The following is a 19,721-nucleotide window of genomic DNA, read 5'->3' as shown; positions in this document are numbered from 1 at the left end:
AATACATTCATAGCACAATTTAGAAATATAAAAACATTGTTTGTATTCAATTGGTTAATAGTTTCTCCATAGTTGTGCGACCGTATATAAAAACTTGAACAATTAAAAAAACAAACAACTTTAGGAAATACAAACCTATACAATAAACATATTATAAGGAGTAAATGTCAAATATCCTAAAAGTTTTAAACCAGGTACAGAGTATAAAATCAAATATAATACCTACATTCAACCAATAACACTAACTATTGTCTGATAATAGATTCAACCAATAACACAAAATAGTCACCAATATAAAAGATCCTATTTTTTCAATTTAGATTCCTTAGAAGACTTGCTTTGCTTCTCATCCTCGCTATCAATGCTTTCATCAATTTTCCTTTGGCCATATGAGAAGAAAAGTGCAGCAAGCCGGGTACGATAAACTTCGATATCAAAGTCCGCAGGGACATCCTTTCCGTGGATAAAGAACTCGGCAAATGCAGCAACATATGCTCCGGAATCACTATAAAATCAAAAGAAAAATAAACAGTTTAGAAACTAAAAAACAACATAAAATAAACTTAAAAGAAACACTCACTTTTTCTGCTGAGACGGCAGACCACTAATCTCCACGATTCTTAAGGGAGCTGTAGGGTCAGAACCTGAAGCAGGAGCATGTGAGCTATTCTTCCAGAAACCAAGTAAATCGAAAAACAAACGCAGCAACACAGAATAAGCCTTCATGGCATTCCTGTTAGGTTTATGCCCTAAATAAAACTCCATTTCAATGTAATCTATTTTATTCAACATCAATAAAGAAACAGAAGTATTTTTCATTCATTTGTGTATGTTTTGGTTCACTTTATCAATAGCTTGTCTATTTGATTTATAAATTCATCTTAAACCCTTTTCACATACTTGATCATGTTTATTGTGCTGTCATCACATTGGAAAGTAAACATGACTATGTGAATAAAGTTTCCTAGATTTATCAGACACAGGGTTTTACTGATATGATAATCTACAACAAGAGTTTACTTGTATTTGGAGAAATACTATGTTCTTTCCAAAACATTGGTTAAAGTAAAGCTCAGGTTGGATGCATGGAGTATGCATCGGAAGGGACCGATATTGAACTTTGACTTAGATTTAATTAAACTTACCGTAAAATCTATTCAAGTCAGTATCGCCAAGTTGATCCTAGATCAAATGATCTTAATCCTGTTATGATTAGGCTCAATCTTGAAAGGCTATTCGTGTTCCTTGAATTGTTAGTTAAGCCTACTTTTAGGTCAGGGTGATACGTACTTTTTGGGAACACGGTAGTGCAATTGAGTGGGAGCGCTAGCATAAACATGGAATCTATAGCTTCTACCTGGCGAATAGTAAGCAAAGGATGATCTCCTTCGAGCTTGACCAAATGAAAATAAATGGTGGAGATCTCATTTCACATAAGCTGAAATATCATTTATACGGGGTCAAGTGTTTTAAGGATAAAATACATAGTAGGGTGTTACGGTAATCTAATCCCTTTACTGTGTAGATCATTCATATAGAGGATCATTGATCACATTAGGATTATAACAATGGATAACTAATGATGTGTCTATATGGTGGAACATATAGAGCATTCTATATACTGAGAGTGCAATTCTAAGTTCTATGCGTGGATTCAACGAAGAATTAATAAGTTAGTGAATTTTAGTGCTAAATTCTTGATCTACTTATTGGAAGCTTGGTTATATTGACCCATGGTCCCCCCACTAGTTGAGATAATATTGTTTGTAAGACTCATGTAATTGGTTTTGATTAATCAATTATAATTCACGAATTAGACTATGTCCATTTGTGAAATTTTCACTAAGTAAGGGCGAAATTGTAAAGAAAGAGTTAATAGGGGCATATTTGTTAATTATGATACTTTGTATGGTTCAATTAATAAATATGATAAATGACAATATTATTTAATAATTATTTATAGATATTAAATATTTAGAATTGGCATTTAAATGATTGAATTAGGAAATTGGCATTTTTGAGAAAATCAGATACAAAAGGTGTTAAAATTGCAAAATTGCAAAAAGTAAGGCCCAGTCCACTAAGCCATGGCCGGCCACCTTTGTAGGCTTTTTAAGTTGATTTTTTTCATTATTTTAATGCCATATAATTCAAATCTAACCCTAGTGGAATGCTATAAATAGATAGTGAAGGCTTCAGGAAAATTACACTTCTGAATCAGAAAACCTGAGCCTCTCTCTCTTCTCTAGCCGCCACTCTCTCTCTTTCTTCTTCCTTGAGAATTTCGAAATTACCTTAGTGATTAGAGTAGTGCCCACACACATCAAGCAATACCTCAATCATAGTGAGGAAGATCATGAAGAAAGATCATCAGCAAAGGAGATTCAGCATCAAGGATTCAGAGAAAGAAGATCCAGGTTCAGATCTTGATAATACTCTGCTACAGAAAGGATTCAAGGGTTAGAGATCTGAACGGAAGGAGTCATTTAATTCCGCTGCACCCAATGTAAGGTTTCTTAAACTTTATATGTGTTTAATTTATCGTTTTAGAAAGTTCTTATTTAGGATGTTAATAAACATACTTGTGAGTAGATCTAAGATCCTGGTAAAATAATTTCCAACAACTGGCCTCAGAGCCATGGTAATTGATTTACTTACAAGAAATTTGGACTTTAAAACGATTGTTTGTATGTTTTTTGGATGGTATCATGTTGTATTGAGTGTTATTTGATGATTGATTGATGTTTGTAAATTTTCGTGAAAAATAATTGCTATTTTTTTCTGGAATTATTTTTATTGGATAGTATGGAAAAAATTAAGCAAGTTAGCCTTTTACAGAACTCAATTTCGATTTTATTTGAATTAGTTATGAATTTTTGAAGATTTGAAAAAATTGGGGCTGTGCTGAAATTTTCCTGCGATCGCGAAACTGTCCGTACAGTTCACAATTTTTTCATTTTTCTTCGTTTTTTCATGCTTTTTCATGGAATTAACTTCCGATTTTTTGTATAGTTTTGTATATATACTATTACTATTCCTAATTCAATTCTAATTATAATTTTGAATTAATTTAATATTTTTTAAATTTAATTCAAGATAGGGCATGTTACAATTTTGTATACATTATTTTAATTAATTACAAAATATGTGCAAAAAAACTTATTATCATTTTCTCATACACTTTTATGTATAATTAAAAACTTTTTTTCAATTTTTATTATAATATATATATGGTAATAATTATTGATTAGTATATATATGGTAATATTGGTTATGTTTATTTTTATGTTTACAATTATAATAAACATACTAATAATATAAAACATTTTATATATGTGTTTATTGGTTATGTTTATTTTTATGTTTACAATTATAATAAACATACTAATAAGATAAAATATTTTATATATGTATTTATTTTATTTTCTATTAATTAAACATACTAATTTAATAAACAAAATAATAATATTCACATAAGTTTATTATATCACTCTACGTGTGTTATGTTTATTTTTTTAGTAATTTTTTAGAAAATAAATAATATATATATAAAAAAAAAATTGTTTATCTTTATCTTTTTCTTTGTTTATTAATTGTGTCGTGTTTATTTTTTTTAATTAAATAATTTTTGGAATTTATAAAGTTATGTTTGTTTATTTATTTTTTGATGTAAGAATTATACTTCAATAAAAAACTTGTTCACTAACTCATTAGAAAATAATCAATATATAGAAACAATAGAAAGAAAATATACTTATTGTAGTATAGTATAAATTGACTATGTCTATTTTTATGTTTACAATTATAATAAACATACTAATAATATAAAATACTTTGTATATATATGTTTATTTTGTTTTCTATTTATTAAACATACTACTTTAATAAATAAAATAATAATATTCACATATGTTTATTATATCACTCTACGTGTCATGTTTATTTTTAGTAATTTTAAGTATTGATTTATATTTATATACATTAATGTTTATAATTTTGATATTGTATTTTATTAAAAAAAATCTTATTAAATTATAATAATTCATACTAAAATAGATAATAAATATTTATCTTTTAATAAAAAATATTTAACTTGTTTATTTTTATAAAACTGTTTAATTAATTTTACGAAATTGTTTATTTTGAGGTTTAATAAACATATTAAAAATGTATGGTTTCATGTAATAAGTTTTCAAAATGTATAAATTTTTAAAATAATTTTTTTTTGCACATTTTTTGTAATTATTTTATTTTTGTTGTACATTTATGAAAAAATCCCTTCAAGATATTAGTGTAATTTGAATTTAGATAGAATTAGTATCTATCTTCTTGCTTAAAAATCTATTTTATTTTAAAATTTGATTATATCTTATCTTATTTTAAATTTAAAATAAGATAATTATAATCATATAATTTTTAAATGATATAAGATATTTTGCTAATTTTTTAAATTTTGTTATTTTATTTATTTAAATTACATTTAAAATTTGAAAAAGATATTTAATTATCTTTTCTAATTTTTTATTTAATTTTTATTTATAAAATAACATTTAAAATTAAAAAGTAGTTAGCAAATTTTTTTTGAAATGATATTTAGGTTGGTTGAAACCTAATTTTTCAAAATTGTAGGTTTAATTTTAAATTTAAATATTTAAATAACTTTCGAAATTTTATTTTTTTTTATTTTTTTTCGAAATTTTTTTTTATTAATTATTTTCGAAATTAATTATTTAATTTAAAATTAAATAAATCCTACATCCAACTATCTAACTAACCTTGTTGCAGGAGTATGTGTTTTAACTTGTTTGTAAGTTTTCAAAACCTATTATTACTTGATTGCAAATAGCCATGGTTACTTTTTGCCAGATCTAATGATCTGATGGCTCACTTGGTCAAGATAATAATTTGTAACAGGTATATTTACAATCTTCTTTCATCTGTGTATGACCTAGCAACATGATAGGACCCATCCAAAGTGTGCCTGTGTGAGCCTATGTGTTTAATTTTATTATAGATGCATATAGGTTGTTGTTGCTAAAATAAATTATCATAGTTTTTGATAGAATTTATTTAGGCCCATTTAGTTTTTGGGCATATTCAATTAATAACAGTTGTTCTTATTAAGGTTAAATTCCTCTCTTTTGGGCCTCGTGTGAGAGTTGGGAGCCATAGAAGTGGGTACGACATACTGAACCCAGCACCCCCTCACATGAACCACCCCAATTGTGAAGGCCCATTTGCCTGATTTGAATGACTGTACTAGGTTAATTACACTAGTTTAACCTAATTAAAAATTGATTAGCAACATAATTAATTTCATTTATTTTGAAATTAATTTAGAAAATCATAGTGTAAAGAATTTTATATTCTAAGCTAAACTATATGTATTTTTGTATTTAATTAAATATAGAATTATAACCATCTAGATTCTTTCTGAAGCTTAATTTAAATTTTTCATTAAATATTCCTATTTAAGTTGATATTTAGTTATCTACAACTAACCAACTTAAATCTGAATATCTTTTGAATTTAAAATTTCAAAATTAAGTTGAGGAATTTTAGGCATTGGTTATTAAGATTCTTTAGATATTTTTTAAGTTAATATCTTTTCGAATATTAACTTAAAATGGAATATCTTCAAATTAAGTGGTTACAACTTAATTTTAAATTTAATTAAATCTGATTTGAAAGATATTTAAGTTGATTTTTTAGATTCTTCTAAAACAACTTAAACAAGATATTTTCAAATTTGTTCCATTTAATATTCAAATTTATTTTTTGAATTTAATTAATAATTAAAAATTAATTAAAGTTGATTTTTTATTTAAATCAATTTTGATTTGTAATTTTTCATTATTATATTATGGAACTTGTTCGATATTTATTTGAATTTATTTTTCAAATTAAATAATAATTGAAAATTAATTAAGTTGATTTTTTAATTAAACCAACTTTAATTTGTAATTTTTCATTATTATAATATCGAATATTATGATTATACAAAATACATATATATATTTTTTAAATAATGAGCTTTTAATCAAAAGATATTCGATCTCCATTGTTGGTCTTACAATAGTTAAACTTTTTCAATATAACCTCGAGACGCTAGACTTCGTCCCCCTATGGATGGTTATTCGTTGAACACTTTTAACACCGTAAGATTTCATTTGATAAGTGTTTTGTGAGTTTTCGTCTCTATTTAGACTCTCCCCTACGGTGACTGCTTAGAGATAAACTCATAAAACATGAAACAATGGTGGAAGCTCATAAAATGAATATAACCTTGACTCTCGCCTACCGGGACAACGTTGGATTCTCATTTTGATCGAATAAAAGGTTGCTAAAAAGTTTAATTTTAGATGAGCTGACAACTCTATTCAACTAATGTTATCTTTGACTCTCGCCTACCGGGACACTGTATTTCATTATGTTGGAAACCTTGGAAAATAAACTATGTTAGATTTAGTATTTCTATAACATATGTCATTACTTGTTATTTTCTGAACTTGTGTATGAATTTTGAACCAAAACCTTACTTCTGTTTTATTGATGTGTTGTAGTGTCTATTATCCCCTTCTCATTCCACTCCTAGTTAATATCTTAGCAATTGAACTTGAAGTTATAAACTCCTTGTCAGAGTAATACTTCACATATGCTCATGATGGACTTTAAATTCCAGAAAGCAGGTAAGCTGGGAATTGTTCACTCTGAAAAGCAAATAGTTCAAAACTCCATAAATCCTACTACTTCAAGCTTAGTTGAGAAGATAAGAGAAAGTGATTCTACTTCCTCAAGTTATACTTCACAACAAAATAAACTAGCAAGAACAACAATTAACAAACGAATAAGCAGTAATGCTTTAGTCTTCGAATCATGCGTGTTAGAGAATGATAAATCCATTTGAATTCTTGATTCTGGGTCTACAAACCATGTAAGTTGTTCATTGCAATTGCTTGAGAATTGGAATTATTTGAAATCCAGAGAGTTGAAACTTAAAGTTGGTAATGGCGAAATGGTTTCGGTTAGAGCTAGAGGAAAAGCCAAACTCAAGTTTCAAAACAGAATTTTGGAATTAGACAATGTCTTATACATTCCAAATTTCAGTAGAAACTTGGTTTCTGTTTCATGCTTACAATTGCAACAATACAAATTAGATTTTTCAGATTCTGGTTCTACCATTTCTCGAAATGACATTCAGATTTGTGTTGCATCCATGGAACAGGGGCTTTATGTTCTTAGACCAGAAACACCATTTGCCCTACATAACGAACTTTTTAAAGTAGCTAAACCTAGAAACCACAAAAAGCAAAAGATCGATGATGATAATGAAACATATCTATGGCATTTACGTTTAGGTCATATAGGCTTTGATAGACTCAATAGGCTAACCAAAGACGGTCCATTAAAAAAATGTCGTCTTAGGTGAATTGCTAGTATGCGAGTCATGCCTGGAAGGAAAAATGACTAAACGTTCTTTCTCTGAAAAGGGAGAGCGTGCCAAACAACCCGTACGGTTAGTGCATTCCGATGTCTGCGGACCTTTGAATGTCAAAGCCCGAGGTGGTTATGAGTACTTTGTCACTTTCATTGACGATTACTCTAGATATGGACATATTTACCTTATGCATAAGAAATCTGAAATTTTTGCAAAGTTTCAAGAATTTCATGCTTTGGCCCAAAACCAATTAGGTAAATCATTAAAGATCTTGCGAACTGATAGGGGTGGAGAATATATGGATATGCAGTTCAAAGATCATTTAATTGAACTTGGAATTGAATCCCAATTAACCGCCCCTAGCACTGTTGGGTTTTATGCCCTAAATAAAACTCATTTCATATAATCAGATTTACTCATTAATAAAGATCAGAAATAACATTTTATGTTGCATGGTTCACATGATTTATTTCATGATTATATGTATATAATGTATGAATTCTTTTTAAGTCCAGAACATATGGGTTGGTTAAAGATTATAGTGTTGTCAGCACAGTGGAATATAATCTTTATTATATGTTCAAAAGTAGATTCCCTGATTTGTCAGAACACTGGATTTAGACTGACATGGTATAATCAGCGATAGGTATTCTTACACCTTGGAAAAGTGTTATGTCCTTTCCAGGACATTGGCAAAGTTTACCAGTATCGGATGCATGGAGTATGCATTGGAATGGACCGATATTGAACTTTGAATTAGATTTTGAAACTTACCGTAAACATCTATTCAATTCAATATCATAAGTTGATCCTAGATCACATGATCGAAATCCTAATATGGTTAGGCTCAATTTCAAGAGTATTATTCGTGTTCTTTGATTTGTTAGTTAAGCCTAATCTTTAGTCTGGGCAATACGTACATTTTGGGAACACGATAGTGCAATTGAGTGGGGGAGCGCTAACATAAATATGGAATCTATAGCTTCTATTTGGCAAATAGAAGTAAAGGATGATTTCCTTCGAGCTTAACCATACGAAGATAAATGGTGGAGATCTCATTTCACTTAGGTGAAATATCATTTATACAGGGTTAAGTGTTTTAAGGATAAAATACATTGTAGGGTGTTACGGTAATTTAATCCTATACAGTGTAAATCATCTATATAGAGGATCATTGATCACATTAGGGTTATAACAATGGATAACTAATGACGTGTCTATATCATGGAACATATAGAGCGTTTCTATATGACTGAGAGTGCAACTCCAAGTTCTAAGTGTGGATTCAATGAGGAATTAATAAGTTAGGGAATTTACTTGGTAAATTCGGTTCGACTTATTGGAAGCTCGGTTATATAGACCCATGGTCCCCATACTAGTTGAGGCCATACTGCTTGTAAGACTCAGTTAATTGATTTTAATTAATCAATTATAATTCTAAAAGTTAGACTATGTCTACTTTATGAACTCTCACAGTTTAAGGATGAAATCGTAAAGAAAAGGGTTTCTAGGTTTAATTATTAATTAAGAGACTTTGTATGTCTAATTAATAATTATTTTAAATGACAATATTATTTAATAATCTATTTTAGTTATTAAATAATTAGTTTTGGCATTCAAATTATTAGAATTGGAAAAGTGGCATTTTTGGAGAAATAGAAATAAAATTGAGGAAACTGCAAAATCCAAGTGAGGCCCATATTCCCTCTATGGCCGAGCACTTCCTTTGTGTTTCCCAATTATTATTTTTATTTTTTAATTGTCATGTAATTGCTAATCAAAGCCTAGCTATAATAGGAAAGTGGTGGATTACACTAAATAAGGCAGTTAATTGATTACACAGTAATTAAGGAAACTGTTTTATTTGGAAAGTTGTGCTCTCCCTTTTCCCTATATAAAGGAACCTTGCTCTCTTCTCTTGTATGTATGATGAACCACGAAATTGAGAGAGAAAAGAAAGAGAAATTTCGAAATCCTTGTGAGATGAGTAGTGCCCACACACATCAAGTGGTATCTCAATCATAGTATGGAAGACTATGGAATTTCTGCATCAAAGAAGGAGAAAAGAAGATCCAGGTTCAGATCTTGGTGATGCTCTGCTACAGAAAGGAATCAAGGGCTAGAGATCTGAACGGAAGGAGTCATATTATTCCGCTGCACCCACTGTAAGGTTTTCTAACTTTATATGTGTTTATTTTCATTGTTTTAGAATTCATATTAGGTTGTTAATCCAACATACTTGTTAGTAAATCTAGATCCTGGTAAAATAATTTCCAACAACTGGCACCAGAGCCATGGTAATGATTTACTTTCATGTAATATGAATTAAAACGATGATTGCATGTTTCTGTGTTGATTTGGATGGTTTCATGTTGGTTTATGTGCTTATGTGATGAATGTTAATGTTGTACGAAATTTTTCTATGAAATATATTTTTTCAATTTTTGAAAATATTTTATTTGGATTCCTTGTGAAAAATTAAGCAATTTTGTTTTTTACGGAACTCGATTCCGATAAAAATTGAGAAAGATATGAATTTTGGAAGATTGGAAATCATGGTTCCTGCATGCAGCCTATCCTGGCAGTTCCCCACAAATTGCGAATTTTTGAGGTTTTTTCCCCAAAAATCAAATTTTTTCATGGGATTGTTTCCCGAAATTCAATTTTCCTTTCTTAAATATTTCTAAATTGAAATGTTTCCAATTTTAAATATTTTCAATTTGGAATTCTTTCCAATTTTAAATATTTTCTATTTTGGAATGTTTCCAATTTTAAATATTTCCTATTATGGTCAGATTTAAAAATTTGTTAACTTTTTTAATATTTATTTATTATTTAATTATAAGATTAGATATTTTGATATTTAAGATATTTTAAATTAAAAGATAACTTTGTCTTTTTATTTAAAATATTATATTAAAATTATCTTATATGACAAATTAAATAATTAATAAATTTGAAATTAACATAGATATTTTTATAGATATACTTACCATAATATTTTTCAAATTCAAAATTTGTTATTTTGTTAAATATTTAATTATTTATAAATTATAAGTATAAAAATGATATTTTTTCTATATATATCATTTTTTCCTTATTAGAAATTTATAAATCATATCTTAAATATTTAAATAACATAGATATTTTTGTAGAGATTTGAATATTGCTTAATTTGAGATATTTTGACATATAATTATTGTAATTATTATTTAACCAAATCTATTTTAAGATTGGTTTATTTTATTAAATTATAAGATCTGAAAGTGATATTGGAGATTCTTTCCTTTTAAATCATTGATCTTATTAGATATTTAATTTAATTTGATTCAAATAAACCTAGATATTTTAAAATTAGTTTCCTTTATTTGGTTAGTTTAAGAATATTAATTTAATTATATTAATATCTTGATTCACATCTGTTACATGGACAATGTTTGTTAATTTATATTGTTTATTCAAACCTTTTAACAAACCTATTATTTATCTGATCTAAATTGCTATGATTAACTTGTTGACAGATCATGATCCAATGATCTGATTTTTAATCATAGTCCAATTGACGATAGATCTTATAAATAATTTGTAACAGGTAAATTTTGTACTTCTTTCATCTGTGTAAACCTAGTAACATGATAGGGTCCATCCAAATCATTTGACACAGTGAGCCTATATGTTTGCTTTTGGGCTTAGATGCATATAGGAAGCCCATTTAAGTTTTTACTAAGTAAATGGACTAGGTTGCTAAAATAAATTTTGACATAAGGAAATTTATTTAGGCCCAATTAGATTTGGGCTTATTCAATGAATAACAATTGTTTATTTTAAGGTTAAATTCCTCTCTTTTGGGCCTTGTGTGAGAGTTGGGGGCCATAGAAGTGGGTACGACATACTGAACCCAAATTTCCCCCTCACATGAACTACCCCAATTGTGAAGGCCCATTTGCCTTATTTAAATAATTGTATTAGGTTAATTATATTAGTCTAACCTAATTAAAATTGAATTAGCAACATAATTAACTTTTAAAATATATGAAATTTATTTTTCATTGTAATATTTTAAAGTTAATTTTAGAAAAACACTTAGTCAATGATATATTCTAGATAGTTATTTCTAGTACTAGTTATTATTTCTAATATTAAATAGGAAAATATCATTGATTGTGAAATTAATTGTCTCATAATTAATTTTGGTACAATCTAAGTTTAGTATATTTTCCTAGTATTAAACTAGAATTAATAATTAAGTTTCCTCTTTACTTAATTATTTATTTCTTGAATTTAATACATTTAATTAAATTGAAAATTTCAATATCTAAGTTGATACTTTAATATTGTTATTTTCATGTTATTTAATTAAAGTTGAAAATTATCTTAAGTTTGGAATCTTATTTCAGAATAACTTAAGTTTGAATAATTTTCAAAATATATTTTATTTTATTTTATTAATCATTTCCCAAAATTTCGAAATTACATTTCTTTAATGTAGAAATTTCGAATTTTATTTGAAAAATAGATTAAAGTTGAAAATTATTTATTTAATTTTGGACCAACTTAAATCAGTGACTTTTTCATTTGATGGTTAATTAAAATAAATGAACTAAAATATATTATAATTAGAAATTGGATTAATTAGTCTATGAAAGTCTAGATAGATATTATCTGTTTTGCTTGAAGTATTTTACTAGTGTATTTAATTAAATAGAAAATTAATATTTAAGTTGATTTTTTAATCATGATACTTAAATATTTGAAATTTTTCTTAGATATTTAATTAAATAGGGAAAATTATATTTTTTTGTTGAAAATTAATTTTTATTAATTTTGGGCCAACATAAAATTAGAGTAATTTTCCAGGATTTATTTTATTTTATTTTAAAGCATTTTCGAAAAATGCAATATATATTTATAGAAAATTAAATTTGAGTTGTAAATTAATTTAAATTAATTTTGAAACAACTTAAATTGAATAATTTTCTAAATATTTATGGAAATTATTACTAAGATGGAAATAATTCACGTTATTTATCTATCTAAGTATAATTTATAAATATTAAATTAAAATTTATATTTGGAATTTGTCATTCTAAATTGGAAATTTTAATTAAATAAATATATATTTAAAATAAATGGATTAAAATAAATATTAGAAGAAAATACAAACCCTTCATTAAATAATGAGCTTTATTATTATAAGGATATTCGATCTCCATTGTTGGTTTTACATAGCTATTGTTTTAGTGAGTAATCCTCCATAATGGAGGAACGTTCATTAGCAAGTTAGCACCGTTTAATCTCGAAAGATAAGTAATCTTGTAAGGTTTTTTTATATAGTTTATGCTCACCCTAATGGTGGCGACTGTATAAGACTTGCAAGAATATGAAACAATGGTGGAAGCTCATAAGATAGAATAGCCTTGACTCTCGCCTAAACGGGACAACGCGGATTCAAATCTTGATCGAATAAAAGGTTGCTAGAATGTTGATCATTTTAGATGAGCTGACAACTCTATTCAATGGATGGTAGCTTTAAACAATTCCCCGGCAACGGCGCCAAAAACTTGTTACGAATTTTCTGTTTATTACGCAAGTGTACGTATCAAGTAGTATCTCACGCAAGTGAGGTCGAACCACAGGGAATTGGATTAAGTACTACTAAACTATACTTATGATTCTATTTGGTAAAATAATAAGTTTGCAATTTTAAAAGTAAATAACTCAGAAATTAAAGAGAAAATAAACGAAGATTAATCAAGATGAGAGATTAGGGAGGTGAATCCTGTTGATAAGTTACCTATGTTAATGCCTAATTGCTATCCTTATCTCAATGTGAAAGACAGATTATAAATTAACCTAACTCTTTTCAGATCTTTTAGGTTCTAAATAATATGTTCTCTAATTAACTTCTTAATTAGATCAACACAAAATCAGCATTAAGCAATAATCTATTAGTCACTAAGCTATGTAAATACTTTCGTTTTACATCAAAACCTAGACTATCCAAATTTTAGCATTCCCAATTCTCACTTTTCAGATTTCGAATTAGGATCATAGAACATGTAAAAGGTGATCAAGTTTGCACATGAAATTAAACACAAATAAAGATAGTATTCGCACATAAGATGAAGGAATGGCAATTATTTATTAACTAGGCATAAACTTAAACAACAATCATCATCCTCCCTTATTGGGAAATTTAGTTCATAATAACTCTAAAAACATCCATAATTAATTCAGAAATAAAAACAAACATAAAGAAGAATAAAAAGGGTAAAAGAAGAAACTAGAAGGTGGTATCGCTCCGGGTCTTCAAGATAGCTTCCTCTCCACTTTGCCTCCACTATTAGGTCTGTTTTTGCTTCCCTTTGACCTTCAATGTCGTATTCCTTATATAGGGATGAGTGGTGAGCCTCCAATTGAGTGAAAAATCAAAATTAGGTCAAATCTGCGATTTCCGTACCTAGTCGCGACTAGCATTTAAGCTGGTCGCGACTACAGGCAAAACTCGAAAAACTGAGTTTCTGCCTATCTTACGAAGTCGCGACCAGGGTCGCGACCAGGAAAAAGGGTCGCGACCTGGCTCTCTGGAGGTCGCGACTACTGATGCTTCAGGAACTGAATTTTCCAATTTTTTTTCCAAGTTTATCCCAGTTTTTCGCCATTTGACTGAATTCGAACTTTAACACCCCGGGAACCTGAAATAATGAAAATCAAGCATAAAACTGCTCCAAAAGACACCAATAGACGAGATAATGCTAACTTTAAAGACCCGAAATATAGGTTAATTATAACCTAACAAAATCCCCCAAACTAGATTCTTACTCGTCCCGGAGTAAGGTAAAAAAAAAAAAAAAAACTAACTACGCTATCAGATAATTACTATGCTGCTGACTCATGCTCTGTTTTCTTCCTTGCATAAACTAGAATTTTGATCCTACTAACTCTAACAATTAACTCGGATGCTCCATTAATAACAATATGTACAACTGCAACAATTTATTCAAATGTGAAACATTGTTATAAAAGTTTTACTCTTTCCAACAGTTCCACAATCCGATACTCATAAGCTTGCATGCTTACCTTTCTCCACTAATGTTGACAGTGTTCTTCAGAATCATTAGGTCTTTTAAAGGCTTAAGTATAATGGCTCAGATATTCAGGGATAGACAAAAGACAATTTTTGGCTCAAAATATCATAAGCGCACAAACAGAACCCACGAGCTTCTTACTTTTCTTTTTCTAAAACCCCATAATGTTCCCGAATTTACCAAGATTGATAGAAGATATCTCTATTGTTTTTCCAACATCACTGAATCTTTTTTTTTCCCAAACATATTTTTACTTTTTATTGTTTTTTTTTTCTTCATATTTCATTTTTTTTCAGTGACATTGAATTACACAATTTTTTTTTTCATCTTCTCAATCTTACAAGTTTTTCTCCCTCTCACTATTTCATCACACTAAATATTTCTCCTCCCCCAAACTAATTATGTAGCTTATGATATCATGGATAACATGGTGAAGAAAAATTAATAGTGTGGTTACAATTTTTCAAATCAATGGGTGAAAAACATAACAGGTTAAGGCTCAAAAGGTTAACTAGGGATACACATTATTACGGTAGGCTTGAAAGGCTCAAACTATCCAACAAATGCCTAAGTCATATTCCACTTGAACACTATCAAGGATTTTGCCTCAAAAGAATAAACATGCAAGTTCTAAGCTATCCTGTCAACCTTATCATAAACCATAGTAAAACAGTTATAACAATTTTCACAAATTGAATATTTGCAGAAAAACATAGGTTTCTAAGGATCCAAACTAATCCAAAGAGTTAACAGAATCAAGCACACAGTTATTCAATTTCAGATCACATCACACTAATCAGCAGTATACAACTATCGTCAAGCTTATTTCCATTCCTTAACTAAAACAACAAACTAAAAACAGAAAATTAAAATGCAGAAATTAAAGTGCAGAATTTAAAATTTTTAAGTCTCTCCCCCCAAACTAAAATATGACATTGTCCCCAATGTATACAGGAATATGCAGAGAAAAGATACTTACCTGAGACCCTCTCAAAAATTGGGTGGACCCTTTTCATCCAAAAGAGCCCTCGTACTAAATGAAGAAAATTGACCACCAATAGTGTTGATTTCAGATTTTTGCACAAGAGTAAGCTCACCTTCAGAACTACCACACATCAATCTTTTCCAACGACGCTGAATCGTTCGAAGTCGCTCTTTAGGCTTTGCTTTCTTCTTATCAGCTTTAACAAAAGAACCCTTCACCATCTCAATCTTGCAACAGGTAGGAATGTCAGTTGGGGCAAAAACATTAAAATTGACCTCTTCATCTTGCACTCTCAACTTTAACTCTCCCTTTTGAACATCTATTACTGCTCGGCCCGTGGCTAAGAATGGTCTTCCCAAAATAATGGGAATAGTTGAATCTTCTTCCATATCAAGAATTAGGAAATCAGCAGGGAAGATAAACTTACCAACCTTCACCAGTACATCTTCAATTATCCCACGAGGATGAGTCAAAGAACGATCTGCCAGTTGTAAAGTCACTGTTGTAGGCTTTGCTTTTCCCAATCCTAGCCTTTTGAAGACAGACAATGGCATTAGATTAATGCTTGCTCCCAAATCACACAGAGCTTTGGTTTCCACCGAACCCCCTATAGAGCATGGAATATTGAAACTACCCGGATCTTTAAGCTTGGGCGGTAGTTTCTTTTGCAAAATGGCGCTACACTCCTCAGTTAATGTCACTGTTTCATAGTCCTCCAATTTTCTCTTCTTAGACAATATCTCCTTCATGAACTTCACATAACGGGGCATTTGTTCCAAGGCTTCAGCAAAAGGAATGTTGATGTGTAGTCTTTTGAAGACCTCTAGAAATTTTGTGAACTGCTTGTCTAGATTGGTCTTATGGAGTCTCTGAGGATAAGGTATCTTTTCATGATGCTCAATACTGATTGGTGGGGACTGTTGTGGTTGTGTTGAGCTATCAGTAGCCTTCTCTACTACTGGTGTTGGGGTTGGCACTGGTTGAACTTTAATCTCCTTATTTACATCAATTGGTTGTGTCAATTCAGGCCCATCATACTTCTTACCGCTCCTCAGGGTAATTGAATTGCAGTTTTCCTTAGGATTAATTTCAGTTGTACTAGGCAAATTTTCTTGAGGACGGGTTGCTACTTGAGTTGCTAATTGGCCCATCTGAGTCTGCAGGTCTTTAATGGAAGATCTAGTTTCAGTCATGAATTGTAGCAATAAATCTGTCTGCAAACTAGAATTTCCACCAGAGGTTTGTTGCTGATTAAAATGTTGATTCAGATTCTGGTTCTGATTTCGTTGCTGATAGAACCCACTGTTTCTTCGGTTATTACCCTGGTTGAACCCATAGTTGTTGTTGTTGTTCTGTGAATAGTTTCCAATGGCTTTAGCTTCATCCATTGGCAAATCATCCACATCAGCTTGACACTCTGAAAAGTGATGACTTCCTCCACATAACTCACAAACAACTTGGGATTGTTTAGCTTGCCCTACAATTAGCTTTGTCAATGCCTCAACCTGTGCTGTCAACTTGGTGATGGCATCGACCTCTAACACACCAGCTACCTTCTTTGATTGACTCCTCTCAGTTGGCCACTGTTGATTGTTTAGAGCCATCTCCTCTAATAGATCATAAGCCTCATTAGCACTCTTCCTCATAAAGGCTCCTCCAGCTGCAGCATCTATTAAAGTTCTTGTATTTCCTACCAACCCATTGTAGAAGTTGTGGACCAGCATCCACTTCTCTATACCATGGTGAGGGCACTTTCTGATCAGATCTTTAAACCTCTCCCAAGCCTCATGGAGAGATTCATTATCTTGTTGGCAGAAGTTATTAATTTCTCCTCTCAGCTTTGCAGACTTGGCTGGAGGAAAGAACTTTGACAAGAATTTCGTTGCCAGATCATTCCAGGTGGCAATAGAGTTGGGTGGCAAGGAGTTTAGCCAACTCTTGGCTCGCTCTCTAAGAGAGAATGGGAACAATCTCAGTCGAATAGCATCATCACTAACTCCATTAACTTTAAAGGTTTCACAAAGTTCCATGAAATTAGAGAGATGCAGATTAGGATCTTCAGAAGGGAGGCCACCAAAGGCGGGCGAAGACTGCACCATCTGAAGTATGGCAGGTTTGATCTCAAAATTATTTGCATCCACTGCCGGTGGCCTGATACATGACTGCACTCCCGTCAGAGTAGGGAGAATGTAATCTCTCAAGCTGCGGCCATTAGCTTGATCTTCTACTGCGCCACCATTGTTACCGTTATTGCCTCCATTGTTTGCAGCATTGGCAGCCATGATGTCTGAAGTTTCAGCGATTCTTGAAACTCCCTCTTGCCTCTTGTTCTTTCGGTTTCTCCTACAAGTTTTCTCGATTTCGGGATCAACTGGTAATATCACTGCTTGTCCTTGACGGCGCATACACTTATGATTCCTGAAATAGATCAAGAAAGTATTGCAAGAAAAAGGTTAGAAAAATCAGCAAGAGAAAATATACCAAAGTAGAAGTTAGTATAATTTTGTGTAATATCAATCTTTAAACAATTCCCCGGCAACGGCGCCAAAAACTTGTTACGAATTTTCTGTTTATTACGCAAGTGTACGTATCAAGTAGTATCTCACGCAAGTGAGGTCGAACCACAGGGAATTGGATTAAGTACTACTAAACTAACTTATGATTCTATTTGGTAAAATAATAAGTTTGCAATTTTAAAAGTAAATAACTCAGAAATTAAAGAGAAAATAAACGAAGATTAATCAAGATGAGAGATTAGGGAGGTGAATCCTGTTGATAAGTTACCTATGTTAATGCCTAATTGCTATCCTTATCTCAATGTGAAAGACAGATTATAAATTAACCTAACTCTTTTCAGATCTTTTAGGTTCTAAATAATATGTTCTCTAATTAACTTCTTAATTAGATCAACACAAAATCAGCATTAAGCAATAATCTATTAGTCACTAAGCTATGTAAATACTTTCGTTTTACATCAAAACCTAGACTATCCAAATTTTAGCATTCCCAATTTTCACTTTTCAGATTTCTAATTAGGATCATAGAACATGTAAAAGGTGATCAAGCTTGCACATGAAATTAAACACAAATAAAGATAGTATTCGCACATAAGATGAAGGAATGGCAATTATTTATTAACTAGGCATAAACTTAAACAACAATCATCATCCTCCCTTATTGGGAAATTTAGTTCATAATAACTCTAAAAACATCCATAATTAATTCAGAAATAAAAACAAACATAAAGAAGAATAAAAAGGGTAAAAGAAAGAAACTAGAAGGTGGTATCGCTCCGGGTCTTCAAGATAGCTTCCTCTCCACTTTGCCTCCACTATTAGGTCTGTTTTTGCTTCCCTTTGACCTTCAATGTCGTATTCCTTATATAGGGATGAGTGGTGAGCCTCCAATTGAGTGAAAAATCAAAATTAGGTCAAATCTGCGATTTCCGTACCTAGTCGCGACTAGCATTTAAGCTGGTCGCGACTACAGGCAAAACTCGAAAAACCGAGTTTCTGCCTATCTTACGAAGTCGCGACCAGGGTCGCGACCAGGAAAAAGGGTCGCGACCTGGCTCTCTGGAGGTCGCGACTACTGATGCTTCAGGAACCGAATTTTCCAATTTTTTTCCAAGTTTATCCCAGTTTTTCGCCATTTGACTGAATTCGAACTTTAACACCCCGGGAACCTGAAATAATGAAAATCAAGTATAAAACTGCTCCAAAAGACACCAATAGACGAGATAATGCTAACTTTAAAGACCCGAAATATAGGTTAATTATAACCTAACAGTTTTATATTAGTGCAAGTGGGAGTTTGTTGGGTTTTATGCCCTAAATAAAACTCATTTCATATAATCAGATTTACTCATTAATAAAGATCAGAAATAACATTTAATGTTGCATGGTTCACATGATTTATTTCATGATTATATGTATATAATGTATGAATTCTTTTTAAGTCCAGAACATATGGGTTGGTTAAAGATTATAGTGTTGTCAGCACAGTGGAATATAATCTTTATTATATGTTCAAAAGTAGATTCCCTGATTTGTCAGAACACTGGATTTAGACTGACATGGTATAATCAGCGATAGGTATTCTTACACATTGGAAAAGTGTTATGTCCTTTCCAGGACATTGGGAAAGTTTACCAGTATCGGATGCATGGAGTATGCATTGGAATGGACCGATATTGAACTTTGAATTAGAT

At 30.4% G+C, this 19,721-nt stretch overlaps 1 non-coding gene across 1 annotated transcript; it reads left to right on the top strand.

The window, feature by feature from the left end:
- Positions 1 to 17,245: 17,245 nt before the first annotated feature.
- On the top strand, positions 17,246 to 17,352 carry LOC115698416 (small nucleolar RNA R71). The gene has a single exon (XR_004008164.2). It is a non-coding gene; the product is annotated as a small nucleolar RNA R71 (small nucleolar RNA).
- The last annotated feature ends 2,369 nt before the right edge of the window (positions 17,353 to 19,721 follow it).

Source organism: Cannabis sativa, chromosome 7, assembly GCF_029168945.1.
Source record: "Cannabis sativa cultivar Pink pepper isolate KNU-18-1 chromosome 7, ASM2916894v1, whole genome shotgun sequence".
NCBI classification, from domain to species: Eukaryota; Viridiplantae; Streptophyta; class Magnoliopsida; order Rosales; family Cannabaceae; genus Cannabis; species Cannabis sativa.
This window is presented reverse-complemented; position numbering and strand designations above follow the sequence as displayed.